Raw genomic sequence first — 16,400 nt, forward strand, 5'->3', positions numbered from 1 at the left:
ATTGTAATTGGGTATATATTTACTTATATTAGGTGTGTTCCAAAAAGGAACCTGATATTAGAAATGTACATAATTGTTCCACATACGTCCCAGTAGGGACAGAGTGCACCCCGATTCATACTAGCTTAATGATAAGGGACCTACTGTTTATCGCCGAGTCCGAACGACGTGTCCTAAGGTACCGCATGTAGAGAAGTTTTTCATGGCTGAAATACTCAGAAAATGTCACCATCATTACTGAGGGGTATTTTGCCACTGTTGAAAATTTCATGTGGCCTGACCTAGGAACCGAACACGTCATTCAACGTGAAAGGCGGGTGTGCATACTATTTCACCACGGTGGCACCCTATTAGATATGCCAAAACATGGAAATTTTACATTTTTTGATTTTTGAAGAATAGACTTCGGAGACATTTAAAGGGGTTATCCCTACTAGTCAATTTCAAAAAACAGCAAAAAATTTCAAGTCGATCGGAGCAAAATTGGCTGAGATATGACCTTTCAAAGTGGAGAACCCGTAGTGTTTTGTGTGTTTAGGCGTACTTTATTGGTTTATTATACCACTTATTTTTGCATAATTTTAATGTACCTCACAATGGCGACCTGTTGGGAATTCCCTGAAATGAATTCACTTGTACACTGGCCTATAAAATTCTAATCCATATGGCGAGGTAGAAGTCATAAAAAATTAATGTATCGGACACGTCCAAAAGCATATGGGGTGCTGCCTTCGAAGTTTAGTAAAAAGTAACAAAAAGCTTGGAGGCAAAGGAATGTTGACAAGAAAATTTATTGACAAGCTCACTGTCTACTATGGACTTGCAATTCGACGCCATTCGAATTCAATTCACGATATGCATGAGGCAATATGGGCGTCATTTGATCATTACAGTTCAAGCGATACAAATCCACATCACGAGAGATGTCCAACAGGTGAAGACTCGTGGTGTTCCTATCAACGGGCTCGGGCAAGAAAAGAGGCTTTCATTCACGATTACAGACCACTTCCATCAAATGTTTTGGATGCTGTTCGACCTATATACAACGATCTAAGTAAAGAGTCTTTACTCGAAAGATGCGTCGGCGGCTTCAATCAAAATAGCAACGAAAGCTTCAATCAACTTATTTGGAAAATTTTCCCCAAGACCCTTTCAAGTGGAGCACTCGTTGTAAATTTAGCAACTTACATTGCGATTGGTCTTTTTAACGAAGGTACAAAATCATTGTTATTTTATTTGCAGTGGCAGAGAGACGTGCGGCCGAGTGCACTTGTGAAGGAAGAATGTTGCGAAGGCAACACCAAATTTCCATTTTACAAGCATCGTCGGCGGAAGAGCTCCTGTATGGACCACGAATTGATGACTCCTTGTAATTTTACCAAAAATACATTTTTTATTCATGTAAACCGAAATAAAAACTTAAAACTCGTTTTTTCTCGAAATGCCATTTTAAAAGTCGGTGCCAACGATAGCTCGAAAACGGATAGACAGGTCTTCGTATATTTTGGTGATCTTATTAAATACATAAAACCTTGTCTTTAAGCGAGGCAGATTTTTTAATTTTTTTTGGCAGATTTTTTGGCAAAAATTGGTCCATATTTTTCGTTAAAATCGAAATTTTGGCTTTTACAGTGCGATATTTTTGTTAAACTAGATTTTGGAAACTTCTGTCTCGATTAAAGACAAGATTTTTAGGTTCTTAAAACTCTCACCAAAATATATGAAGATCGGCCCATTCGTTTTCGAGCAAGTGTTGGCACCGCAAAACGCTTTTACAAAAAATGGGTTTCGCAGGTAGCCATTTACCACAAAACTGTGCATTATTTTTCAACAACAAAAATTCTAAAGGTAGTTTAAGATGTGCTATTTCATAGGAATAAAAGATTTACCTATAAATATTGGTAGTTTTCTAAAAAAATTAAAATTGTTTTTTTTTTGGCCAGCATAACTAGGGATATGCTCAAAGCAAAAAATAATATTATTTCATAGAGTGGAGCTATATTTCAACTTCACATCCGCCTTGTACGCAGAATGTAGTGGGTTCGATTCCCCGGCGAGGTAACATCAAACTTTCAACGGTAACAAAATACACCTCAGTAATGTTGGCGACATTTTCTGAGTATTTCAGCCATAAAAAACTTTTCTAAGGGTGGTGTCTTAGGACACGCCGTTCGGACTCGGCGATAAACTGTATGTCCCAAGTTATTGTGATAAGCTGGCAGATTCCCAGGGGCAGTGGTGTAGGGTATCACATGGTCGGCCCCGTCCGACTATAACCTTTGCTTACTTGTTTTTTTTTTAAATTTTACCTGTTAGGACGAAGATAATTTTTTGATGATTTTTATTAATTTTCTCGTTTAGAGTTAAGCTCGATGATCGACACAAACGAAGTTTTCATAATCTCAACGTGGTTCTGAACATAATTGTTACTTACAATAGCTACGATAACTTAAGTAAAAGATCACGGTTCTTAAATATATGTGTACAACAAAATATTAAATTGTATTATTAAGCAATTTATAAATTGCTCGAAACACATGTTAAGCAACACAAACTGACAGTCATCGAGGTCTATTTGGTTTATATTAAAGTCTAGCTGAATAATTACTTTCCAAACCTCTAAATAATACGTTATATATTGCATTTAAAACATTTTTAGCTAAACAAAAGCTTGTATATGCCAGAAAATTTACCTAAAAGTACGTTGACTGTCAGTGTTGAATGACAGTGTGTACTAATCTTTAGTGCTTCCAAAATTCTGTAGTGGAAAATATCATATTTTTTGGCCCGCGATATCGGTCAGCCTAATTCTCTTGTTAGATGTTTCACTGTTGAGCAAGATTTTTTTTCAAAATTCGAACCAAATATATTTTCTTTCTCTAATGTTGCTATTATATGGTGCTAATGAACCAGTTTTCTCGTTTAGTTCACGCCAAAGGACGTTTCAAAAATTAAAAGAGTTATTACACTGGATATTGTTACCGATAAAAACACGATGAAATAACTTAAAATTAATCCAACTAAACATAGATATACATACATAAGAAGATAGTAAAATCGTATGTTTTTCGTTTAAAATAAAAGTTTCATTGCCATCATAGATATACACACATGCATAAAACAGTATAAATGATTATGTATAATAAATGTATGTACGTGTGCAAGACAAAAAAAAAACAATTTAAACTTTAGCCATAAAGTTTTAAGGAATCGCACAGAACAGCAACAACATCACATATTTATGTATGGCAAGAAAACATTAAAAATGCTTACCAAACTTCACACATACACAAGCTGGAGACAACAAGGACCAATTCTCACTACACTCTGGCCAAGATGCAACCACAAAACGGAAATGTTCACACCACAAAAATCACGAATGCGTCGAAATTCACTGAAAACAATGAAAAAAAAAACACAGTCAAAGAGAAATAAGTGAGATAAAAATATCACACACAAAAAAAAACCTGAAAGGACAAGAAGGACTTTCAATACGTTTCCTGTCCGCAATGACGCGACAATGCTGTAAATTCTGAGCAACGATCAGCCAACAACTTTCACTTCGTTTTTATTTTTGCTATTGCTTTTGTATGGAGTAAATTGCGTATGGCCACTGTGGCTGGTTAGTGTGGTAAGTTGATTGTGTGAGTGTGTGTGTGCAATCCAATGACAACCAAAGTTTCTTGGTGGCAAATACTTCGCTGTTTTTCTGGGTTGAAGTGTGAACATGGCGTCAACTAGATTCCATCGAAATAAAATAAAATAAAAAGGAAAAAACAAGCGACAAAAATAAGTTTACTTCTATCTGCATACATGTGTACATGCAGAATGCAGATACAAATGAGTGCCCATATGCGGTTGGTATGATGTGCTTGGGAATGAACAAGTAAAAAAGTATCTGTTGGCTTTGCCGACAAAGATATATTCTCAACCTGCATGAATTGAAACGTTTATCTATTGACAACTTTGAATCGAATACCGACTATGCAACCGAAATCCTTTTCCCCAATAATTATGTGTTAGGGGGTTTTCAGATTTTGTGAGCTTTTTTGAAGTTATGAACTTGCCGACTAAAAATGTTTTGGATTAAAACACAAAAGTGTTGCGGAGAAGGTACCTGAATACATCGGCATAGTCTATTTTGGAAGTGAATCTTGTTTTGGCTGCCATTTCTTTTTATGAGTCATGGGCAGCGTTGCCGACAGTTTGTGGTCGGAAATCGTCAAAAAAATCGTCAAATCGTCAACAAAATTTGGAAAATCGTCAAAAAATCGTCATCATGATCCAAAACTAGGTTTGGTTACCGTTTAATGCGATTTTTAGCCGATATGTTTGTCAATGAGACTGACAACCTTTGGGCAGACCAAAAAAAACTAATTTTTTGATTTGTTTTCAAAGAAACTACCAAATTTTTTTTAAAAAGTTCGTTCATCAAGAAAGAAGGAGCACAACTTATACTACTTTTGGTGTTTTTTGTTGTTGAAAAATATTGCAAAGTCTTGTGGTAAATGGCTATCTGCGAAACCCTTTTTTTATAAAAGCGTTTTGCGATGCCAACGATGACTCGAAAACGAATGGGTCGATTATCGTACATGTTTGTAAGAATTTTAAGAACCTATTAATCTCGACTTAAGAAGAATCAGAATTTTAAACAAACTCTTTTATAAAAAAATTTAACTGCCAAAGTCAAAATTTCGATTTTAACAAAAAAAAAATTGAGTTTTTTTATGTCAAAAAATCTGGCAAAAAAATTTTTACAAACTATCTCGCTTAAGGGCAAGCCTTTTGTTTATATAATAAGCTCACCAAATCATGTGAAGATCGGTCGGTTTCGAGCTATCGTTGGCACCGACTTCAAAAATGCCATTTCGAGAAAAACGCGTTTAAAGTATATATGCTACATACAAATCTCAGGAAATTGCTCCCTACTTGAATTTTTTGCGGTATACTCTACACTGCCTGTACTTTAAAATAAGCCAATATTTTTTTTGTTTGAAAGTGACAAGTAGAGGTAACCCCTTACCGCTTATAATACAGATTTCAGAAGATGATAGTTTTCCCCGTGGTTTTCTAATTCGCAGTAATGTAGCAAGGTAAAGCTGGGCACACATTGCCTGTTTTGAATGACAGATTAGCTCAAACATCGCTTGCTTGACAGTGTGACCGTCTATGTTTGTCGGTACACGTATGTACATTTGGTTGATGGGTAGTCGAAAATTGACAAAAACTCTCATTAAAGAGGACATGGGTCGGAAGTATTATATCTCGAAAAAATTTCAAGGAAGATTTTCATTCATTAACAATCCTACATGAAAACTTTCAGCTGATGTAAATCCAAGATGAGGCAAAAACTATGAAAATACCTCTATTCCAGATATGTGCTTAAATAAAGCCAATCCGTCTCGAAATTGTTTAAAAACATTAAAATAGCTCATGAAACCGAGTTTGGAATATTGCTTTCCTTAAAGACTTTCGTGAAATTCTGGTCAAAATATTGTTATCATGTTTTATTTCATGCAATTCGGGATTACGTGAAAAAACGTCATTTTGGACCATAAAATCGTCAAATCGTCATTTTTCAATTTTAGGCCAAAAAATCGTCAAAATGACGATAAATCGTCAAGTTCGGCAACACTGGTCATGGGAGTCATTTCCCTCCTGTTTAATTTTCGTCGACATTAAACCATTTTTAATAACATAGTATGACGAACATATAATAACATTATTATTACTTTTGCCATCCCAAATTCATATGAAATGACCCACATACTTATCATTTCTACTCTCAAAAATAGATTCAAGGCCATATGTACATTGACCTCTTTTTATGTTTAAACAATAATAACAATAACAACAAACATCTTAGTTACGATCCACAGGTAACGGACATGTCTCTTGTTATTGTCTATTCTTTTCTTCTTTCTCTAATCTCAATACACAACAACAACATATCATTAGTAGCCGCTGGTTATGAGAGACCTAACCAACGACTTACATTGTTGTTGCTAATAATTTGCAACTGACTTCTAATGACATCTTCACTGCAACGAAGAGTCAGTTAGCAAGTCAACGTCATCAACAAAACATCAACGAGCCCTAACCAAACACAGAAGGAGAACAAAAGAAGATCACATCAATTACAAAAACAAAACAGTGGAACATTAAATTAGAAATAAACGAACAGAAATAAAACATTGTAAAATAAAATTGTAAATACATTTAGTTAAACAAAAACAAACAAAATCAAATAAGAATTAAAAATTAAAAATACGAATAGAAACTGAACATAAATTTGTAAATAAATTGAATTAATAAAATAAAAACAAAAAACACAAATATTTCTTTTCGAAATAAAGGAACATAAAACAAAGGGTAAAACAATAACAGGCAAAAACAAAATCAAACAAATTGAGAAAAAATCCACACCACCCGTGATCACCTCCAGTCATTTCAGTTGGTCACCGTATAACTCAGAAGTTTTGGACCACTATGTTAGGAAGCATGGACTTGCCACCAAAAAAAAACATACATAGCTGTAAACAAGACCGCAATGAGTAATAATGGCATACATTTGCAAAGGATCCTCGAACAGATCGTAAACTGCACTTACACAAAAATGTTGAACTTATGTGACGGAGGTACCCTAAGGAGTGGGCCGATATAGTCCATATGTATAAAGTATGGACCAACTTGGTTACTGTTATCTTGCGTGCCATTTTAGTGAAAAGTTTTGAACTTTTCTGGTGGAGGTACCTGCAGGAGTGGACCGATATAACTCATCTTCGAACTAAAACAAAATTTGGACAAAATATTACAAAGGTCAAATTTTGGACCAAATCGATTCATCCGTTTGACAGTTATTGTGCGCTCCAGCCACTACACGTGGTGCCATAGGGGTTTTTACACCTTACGAGCCATACAATCAATACCAGTCGATATTAGCCAAGCGCAATTTGCTTGACAGAGATGTTTTACGACCACTACGGGAACACTCTCTGTGTTATTCTATAAAAATTTGGTCTTATATATCTTCCGGGATAGAATTAAGCAAAGTTATCGATATATTAATTCTGAGTTAAATATATGTCGGAAACAGAAGACATAATCGAGCAAAGATCTGCATCATTTAAAATATTATTATCTTGGTAATGATATTGACTAAAAACTTTGTGAAATTTTAGATGAGTCAGGTGGAATCGTTAACGCCGATGACACATATAATTAATTAAAAATCCATTCAATATTGGCTGACGAAGTTTTTTCGAAACCTACCAATTTTGACTCTATCGAGGGCATTTCTATTATACAGAGATACAATGTGATTTGTTGACCTAAAAGTAAAGTACTGTAATATTATAACTGTCATTAGGCGGTTAGTCGGAGGTTAAAACATCAGGTCTCTTGCATCACCCCATCATCAGCTTTATTTGCGCTCATGCTCCCCCTGAAGACAAAAACGAATAGACCAAAGATGGAAGAAGATATTTTGGACCAACAGTCGCGAAATTCAGTCTCTTCAGTGAAACGTCTAACAATCCCGTGACGGATTGACCCGAAGAAATATCTTCTCGGCCAGGGGCCGTCATCTCAGCAACAACTTGTTCGTGTTCGTCTTTATTTTTATTTTGGCAGCGGCATGTTCCGGATTGCCTGCTCCGTATTCGTTTGGTCCGTGCCGGGAATATATCCGCTAGCTTTATTCCACCCCGTCGATAGCCTGAAATAAGACCTAATTTCCTGCAGAGGCGACGGGCGACGACTTCGCCGCACGAACCCTAATGACCCCAGAATCAGAGAACTGACAGTGGAAGTCAATAGATTAGTCGGTGAACACAAGCGGAAAAGTGGCTAGAACATCTGAAGTGCTGCAACATTGGAGCCGGTTGTAATAAATTATGGACAACGGTTAAGGCGCTATAGAACCTTGGTAGGCGGGACGATCAGACATCTGTCATTTTTAATGGGCTATTTCTGCCGACAATTTATGGAGCACCCCGGTAGCGACCGGGCAAAGAGAAGTGTTTTACGTCGTTTGCGAACCGCCACAATTTACGATGGATGATGTTGCAGATGTTATCCTAGGCGCAAAGTCATCCAAAGCGCTTGGACCTGGCGGAATTTCAATGGTGATGCTAAAACAGCTGGATGACCGGGGATTCGGGTATTTAAGTAAAATCCTCAACTTATCGCTAGCCACCCTGATAGTTCCCGAAGACTTGGAGATGGTCAGGCTGCTGAAACCTGGCAAGGATGCCAGTAAATGTGAGTCATACAGGCCGACTTCACTTCTATCGCCGCGGAGTGGTTCAGAATCTTTCTTTCTTGGTAAAATTTCTGTAACTTTTAACGGATAGAGATATTTTCATAATTATTTTTTTGTTAGACTGCTAATACAGTCAGCTTTCCGGTCTGGTAGTTGCAGATGAATTCAACGTCAAAGTTAAACTTTTAATTTTTTTACTATTTTTTATCAAAATATGAGTGTTTTTATGTTTTTTATATCTTCCTATATATTAAAGATGGTCAAACACCAATAAATAAACTATAATAAACCCAAAAAACCAAAAAATTTTCAAAAAATGTTACAAAAAATTTTCAAAAAATTTTACAAAAAATTTTATTTTTTTAAAAAATGAAGAAAATACTTCTTGGGTTTTCATAAAACTTATAAAACTCATATACTCGTGTAATTTGTGTAAAAAAGCTGTAATTCATATGGAAAATGGTATGGAAAACACACACGTTTTTACCCATGTAATTTCAATAAATTTAAAAAAGTGTCTAAGGGACGGAACGGGACGCGTACAAAAGTACATATGGCCTGAAAGAGAAGACTAACGGGCATCTTTCTGTGAAAACAGAATATTGCTCCATGTTGTTCCACAAAAGTTCTAGATCACTAAATTTGGAATTTCATAAAATTTAGTACCTGAGGAAAAATAAAATAGCTCATGTTGTGTAACCGCCATGGGAATTTGTTTAAACTATTTTTAAAAGCCACAATCCTATCTACCTAACAAAAAACATGGAACACAATATCTGTTAAAGTTTCCGAGAAATATATATTTATTTCTCCAGTACGAGTAGTTTGCAAAAATTACGTATTTCTCAAACATGGGGAAAATGTTCGTCTTTAGGGGCCCGCACCTTCCAATATTTTGACCTAATTTTTTTGTTTCCTTAGTTTCAACATGTTTACTATCGAATCTCATATAGAAGTTAAATATCTGTGACAAAACAACATTTGGATTTTTGGCCAGGAAAATCGTTTCTTGAACCATTGTGCGACGGTAGCAAAGATACTCTAGGCGTTACTCCTCCTCAGCATCAGAACGTGTTAACCAGTTGCGGATCATCAACGCGGGTTCCGGAAGAAGCATAGTACCACAACAGCACTGCACGCCATTTGTACATACATATATTGACCATGCCAAACCATGCCACAGAACGGTCATGATAGCATTGGGCCCGACCAAAGCGTTTGATACGGTCAGCCATGCTAGGCTGTTCGAGGATATCGAGAATACTACCCTCCGGACTTGTCTAAAACGTTAGGTCGTCAACTATTTGTGTGGTCGCCAGTCATACGTGGAATTCAGAGACAGGAAGTCCATTCCCCAAGGAATGGTGATATCTTCGGATCTGGTTTACCTCTACCCTTCTGCATTGTACACTAATGGCGTCAGGTCCCAACATTGGTAACATCTGTGACAGGCAAAACGTCTATCGCATTGATCTTGTAGAGTTTTTCCACGCGAGGAATGTGAAAATATCCACCATTAAGTCAACAGCCATACTGTTCACCACATGGACTGCACAAGTGAAGCTCCCACTGAATGCGCAGGTCGATGGTTCAATTATTCCGACCATAAACTACTCCAAAGTCCAAGCATGTTAAAGTTATCTGCGATAAGTTGAGAAACAGATACTAGGTACTCAAGTCCCTAGCCGGGGTGCGGATAAAGAAACCTTGTTGACCACATACAACGCGATAGGTCGGTCTGTGGTAAGCTATGCGGCGCCAGCGTGGTTTGCTAACGTAAGTGATACAAAATGGGGTAACTTACAAATCTACCAGAATGCTACCCTGAGAACAGCTACAGGGTGTCTCCTCATGTCTTCAGTGGACCATTTACATGAGGAGACCAAGATCTTGCCGGTGCGTTGACACAACAAGATGTTGACGATGCAGTACTTGCTTGGATGTTATAGGCATGGCCACCCAAATCACCATCTGGTGGATATGCCCGAAACTCCCAGACGAGTCAGGGAGGATTATAGTGATCTGGAAAGGGAGGTCCAGAGATATAAAAGAGAACCCGTAGATCAACGTTCTTATCAGGCAGGCCACCACCTGCCAAGGCAAACGAGAGTCATTTTGGCACAACTGAGATCTGGTTGGTGCAACCGCCTCAATTCGTACTGGGCCAATATTGATGGCACGCAGAATATCAGCCCAGCATGCGGCACCGGTCCGCATACTACGCAGTACCTTTTTAACTGCCCAGCCAAACCGACTAACCTGACTCCACTCTCACTTTGGACTAATCCAATTCAGGTGGCGTCCTTTCTGAACTTGGAGCTGGAGGAGAGCCGAATCAATAAAATAAAGACATATACATACATGTAGAAGCTGCTACAACAACAACAATGGAAGGAGCTGGAGGAGAGCCGAATCAATAAAATAAAGACATATACATACATGTAGAAGCTGCTACAACAACAACAATGGAAGGAGCTGGAGGAGAGCCGAATCAATAAAATAAAGACATATACATACATGTAGAAGCTGATACAACAACAACAATGGAAGGAGCTGGAGGAGAGCCGAATCAATAAAATAAAGACATATACATACATGTAGAAGCTGCTTCAACAACAACAATGGAAGGAGGCAAACAACATTTAGGCATCTCGACATTTACAAGAAATCAAATTGATCTAGTCCTGATAGATGGAAGACATTCATCAAGCGTGTTGGATGTACGATCGTTGTGAGAAGCAAACATAGACTCGGACCACCACCTAGTTGCAGCAAAGGTATGTACCCGATTAAACCTAGCAAATAATGTACCAACAGACACAACACTGAAGTTGGACATCGGTAAGTCCACTCAACTGGAACAATTGCTTAATGATAACATATCTACACCGATAACATATCTACGTAGTGGCAAAGTATTGCTCCCTCCATGCAACCAGCCGCATAATCTATACTTGGATACCAGAGACCTTCACCAAGGAACCCATGGCATGACCAGGAGAAAAATGCGGCATATAGGGTTGCTCCACAATCAGTAGGAACGCTTAGTCCGATAATTTTAACAAAGAGTGAAACATCAAATTGATGGCTTTGGTGCAGACACATCCGGTTAGTGTGCTCAGGATATGGAAAGAGCATTTTTCCATGCTATTCCTATCCAATACTAGAGAACACGATGAAGATATCACAAATCCAATCCCAGAAGATGGTATTGAATGTATACTGCCCGGCAAAGATGAGGTAAAGGCAGATATTGTGTGAGCGACAAGAGCTCATATCCAACGAAATAGTAAGGCCATGCCAATGCGGCTTTAGACCTGGCACATCCACCATTGGCAACATATTATTTACGCTACGGCAAATCCTAAAAAAGATGCAAGCGATCCAGGTCTACACTTACTATATTTTTGTCGACAGCCGCTTACGTTCAAAGGTATTCCAAGATATTAATTTGGTAAGGTGATACTGACTGACACCCAGTACTCAGTTAAAATAGGAAAGAATATCTCTGAACATTTCAGTACCAGTACTAAATGGGGGGATCTTTTTAACGTCCTGTTGGAAATGTTTATACAAGATGCAAACGTCAAAAAATGACACAATATACACCAATAGCCACTTATGGTGCTTATGTTGACGACATTGACATCAAGGGTCGATCAGTAAAAGAAGTAAGTTATACATGTATGAAGGTCGAAGGAGAATCTGCTAAAGTGGTCTGGCAGTAAACGGCGATAAGACCAAGTTTATGGTGCCGACGGGCAACAAGTCCATAGACCAGCTGTGGAAGTTAGTGCCTATAATTTTGAGGTATTTCACGACTTCGTCTACCTCGGCACCGCTATAAACACAACAAACATAATCAGTTGTGAAATAAGAATAATAGCATTGGCCTACAGAAGCTAGGTAAAGTAAAAGCAAAGCTTAAAATACACTGTTAGCACGGGTAGCTAATTTGTGCTTTTGAAGGCTGGGTACTTGCGCAAGCATATAAGGTAGTGTTTTCTGTGTGAGAAAATGTTTTTTTTTAAAGATCTAGGGGCCAATATGCCTTGACGCTGAATACCGACGTCATCTGAACCACGAGCAGTATCGGCTATTCAACGACATCAGTATAGTTAAACGTATAAATACCGGCCACATGGCGGTTCATGTGTAACTGGAAGACCAAGGCTTCGATGGAGTAAACAAGTGGGAAATGAGATCGAAAAGTGTGTTATTCCAAGTTGGAGAAATAAAGCAACAGCCAGAGAAGAATGGAATTTTTTCTTAGTTCGGCTAGCTGTAGAGGGCCAACTAAGTAAGTAAGTATTCTTGATCAGGATAAAATTCTTAGTATATATAGCCACCCTAGCGTCCAGAATAATTTAACTAGAACGCTATATTTTTAAGTTTTTTGCCTTTTTAGGGGATTTTTGTGAGATTTTTAATTAATTTATTTACACTGTGCAACAAAATGGAGGTGAAAGTCTGGGGCACAGAAAATTCCACTTGGGGAAGAAAGGCCCTGGTGAGTATATTAAGAACCCCGAAGGACAGATCCGCCGTGAGTCGAACTTCCGCGTTATAGCGTGATGAAGTTTTTGCTAGAGACCCTGTAAGCCATCAGGAATTAGCGTTATATCTTTGTTCACTGTTGTTTTAACTTATTTTTGTGATTACATGTCTTCAGTCAAATCGAATGAGGATTATTTTCGTACAGCACTGCGACCTTCTAACTCGCTTCCTTCAATGTCCTTTTCGTCCTTTTTTTTAAGAGCTGGTTCAAAAGTACCACAAGATGACGTTTTTCAGCTTGGAAATATTCTGCAAAAATGTCGCTCAGAAAATTTTAGGTACGGCTCCCATTGACAACTAATCGATTTTGTCTCGTTTTCATAGTCATTTTTGACATTTACCCCTGTTTGCTCAGAAAAAAAACTGTGTTTTGTGTTTTTGTATGTTCTGTAACGAATATAAAAAAACAACAAAATATAAGCTCTGTTCCAGAACTAAAACAGTTTTTACAATTTTTACCACTTTTACACATTTTGCGTTCCCGTACACAAAATTTATATGAAAATCGTTTACGCTTTTAAAACTTTTACGACTTTTACCACTTTATAAAGTACGGGAACAGGCCAATAGTCTTTTTCTGAACAAAAACAGGGTAAATGCACAAAACGACCACGAAATCCCCCATCAAAAATGTTCAACATAGGTCCATGTTTTGGTACCAATTGGGAACCAATTTATTTTACAGCCAATTTAATCAGAAATAAGTAGATAAAAACTTCAAAATACCTAAAATCGGGCGGACTATACCAAAACGTGAACCTATGTCCATAATTTTTGGTAGATAAGATTTTTGACTACTAGGAACCCTAATTCCAAATTATAGCTAATTCGGTGTAAAATGTGGCTGAAAACGTCAAAATATATTAAATCCGACGGTACCGTTATATGGGGGCTATACCAAAACGTGGACCTATGTCTATAATTTTTGTTGTTTTGTTTTTTTTACCACTGGATACCATAAGTGCTAAGCTACAGCAAATTTAGGCCGAAAATGTAGCTAAGATACACAAAATATCTTAAATGGGTGGTGCGGTTATATGGGGGCTATACCAAAACTTGGACCTATACCCATATTTTTTGGAGATATGTTTGTTGACCTCCAGGAACTCTAAATGCCAAATTATAGCTAATTCGATCTGAATAAGTGGCGAAAAACGCCAAAATACCTATATCCATAATTTATTGTAAATATATTTGTGACCTCCAGGAACCCTAAATGCCAAATTATAGCTAATTCGATCTGAAAATGTGTGCGAAAAAACGTCAAAATACCTCAAATCGGGCGGTGCCGTTATATGGCCAAAAAGTGGGTCGATATAGCCCATCTTCGAACTTGACCTGCCTATGGACAAAAAGACACTCGGGTGTAAAATTTTAGCACTCTATCTCAATTATTGCGGACGCTAGAGTGATTACAACAGACAGACACCGCAAGATCGTCTTTGAGTTTATTTCTAATCAAGAATATATATACTTTATAGGGTCGCACGCAGAAAAACTATGGTAGAGGATATAAAAACCTTAAAGGGTTTTTGTACGGAAGCTTTTTTATCGAATCACTTGATATATTTATATATAATCTTTGGTAAAACCTCATCGAAATATCATACAAAGATACGAGGTTGTAAAAAAGTAATAACCCTAGTATACACACGTTGTATTAATAATAATTCAATAATTTCGAATTGGAATTTTTCCACGAATGTTGGGTGACTCCGTTGCCGTTGTTTTTATCGACATTAAGGTACCGTCCGAATATATCGATGGAAAAAAAACTATCAGTCGAAAGTGACAAAAGTATCGATATTCGATCGATTGTTTGCCAGCTTTACTTTAGCGTGGTTGGTTTCTCATAAATAATAAGTTGATGAATAGTCTCCTAAAATCATCCTATGCAGCTTCTTGTGAGACTGAAACTGTATTTTTATCCCTCGAAGTGGTATCACTGTGCATTCCTTTTTTGGTACCATGTATACGAGGTGATGTCATACTATCTCAACCAAGCTTTTGTTGTCGTCTAGAAAGATTTCGCCGGCAAACAGCTTAGTTGTATTTTAGGTTTTGAATAGCCACTTTTATTTCGTTTAAGCTAGCCGCATATCATGATTTATTTTCGACCTGAAATATTGTTCACATTGTAAAATACTTACACAGTCTCAAACTTTTTAAAGTTCTAATCTCAGTCCCTGATCTCAACCAAGCAATACTTCCCTCGTACCTAATATTCATTGCTTCACCAATACTACTCGAATTGTAGACAAGAAGTAGAAGAAGAAGCAGTACAAGAACGATTACAAGTTTTTTCTGTGTTTGTTTCATGACCTTAATGGCTGTTGAAGTTTTACGTTTTTCGCTTATTTTACTCTCTTTTTGTGCAGTGCTTTTTTATGAATACATTTTTATGAAATTTATGTTGTCGGTTATTTGCAACAATGGCATACTTCTGCCTGCCTGTACCCCTGCCATCTAACTTCCTTCACAGCGAACAGCAATTTGTTGTGGGGGGCGTTGTTGCATCAGAGCACAAAAACAAAAACTTTAAGGAGGTTTATACCAGGGGTTTGTTGTTGTTGTGTTTTTTTCTTCTTTTTCTTCTTTTTATTTTTGTGGCATGTTAAAAATAATTTGTCTCAGATGACTTTGCTCCATCAGCAGTTTAAGTGTACTCTCACTATGTGCCTCCACCAACCATCACAACAGCCCAACCAATTCATAGTTACAACCACTACATATAATAAAAATTCACAAGCCGTGTTTACACCCACATGTTTCAGTGTCCCTCTCTCGCCCCCTCTAACGAAACAAACACACATACATATGTATAACTATCCCTACTCCTAGACAAACTACTTTTGTATGTCCTTCATGTTGTGCAGCAATATCGGTTGTTGTTACTGCTACTGCCGCTGCTGTTACTCTAATTCACTTTATGTCCTTGCTGGGTTGCTTAATATTTAAGCCAACAACAATTAATTTTTGATTACTCCATAAGCGGTTGGTGGCTTTAGCCAAACACCCCCACTGGCTGTTTACAGATCGCTCCTTTTTCCTCTGATGTTCCCTCTATCCCTATCTCTTTGAACTATTACAACTGTTTTACTTGCCACAGCTGAACATGATGCTGCTGATTCTTCTAATCATGTTGTGTTGGTTAATGCATTCGCCTTCTTTCCGGTTATAGCTTTGCATCGTAAAAACAAAAGTAAAAAAACTATTTACAATGGTATCAACTAAACCAACAATGTAATGTCTAAGTCCAACTTAAATGAAAATGAAATGATACTAAAACTTAGCATACAAATATCATGTTGTACACGTAGTCAGAATTACAATGTTACACAACTCACCATACATAAATAATGGTTGACGATAAAAAATGGCCTTTGGTCATTATTGCTGGGATGTTTTAGTAGCAACCCATTTCGAGTGAGATAATATTTAAGAGAGACTGTAAGTGTTCCATGATACATATCTTAATATTTCATATTGAATATAAAATGTATAATAATAAAAAAAATGGTTACATTAATTTATGCTACACGAAACCGTTGAAGATGATAAAGGATGTTGTCATATAGTC

Source organism: Musca autumnalis, unplaced genomic scaffold (assembly GCF_047663935.1).
Source record: "Musca autumnalis isolate F117 unplaced genomic scaffold, ASM4766393v1 scaffold_1, whole genome shotgun sequence".
Classification (NCBI taxonomy): Eukaryota; Metazoa; Arthropoda; class Insecta; order Diptera; family Muscidae; genus Musca; species Musca autumnalis.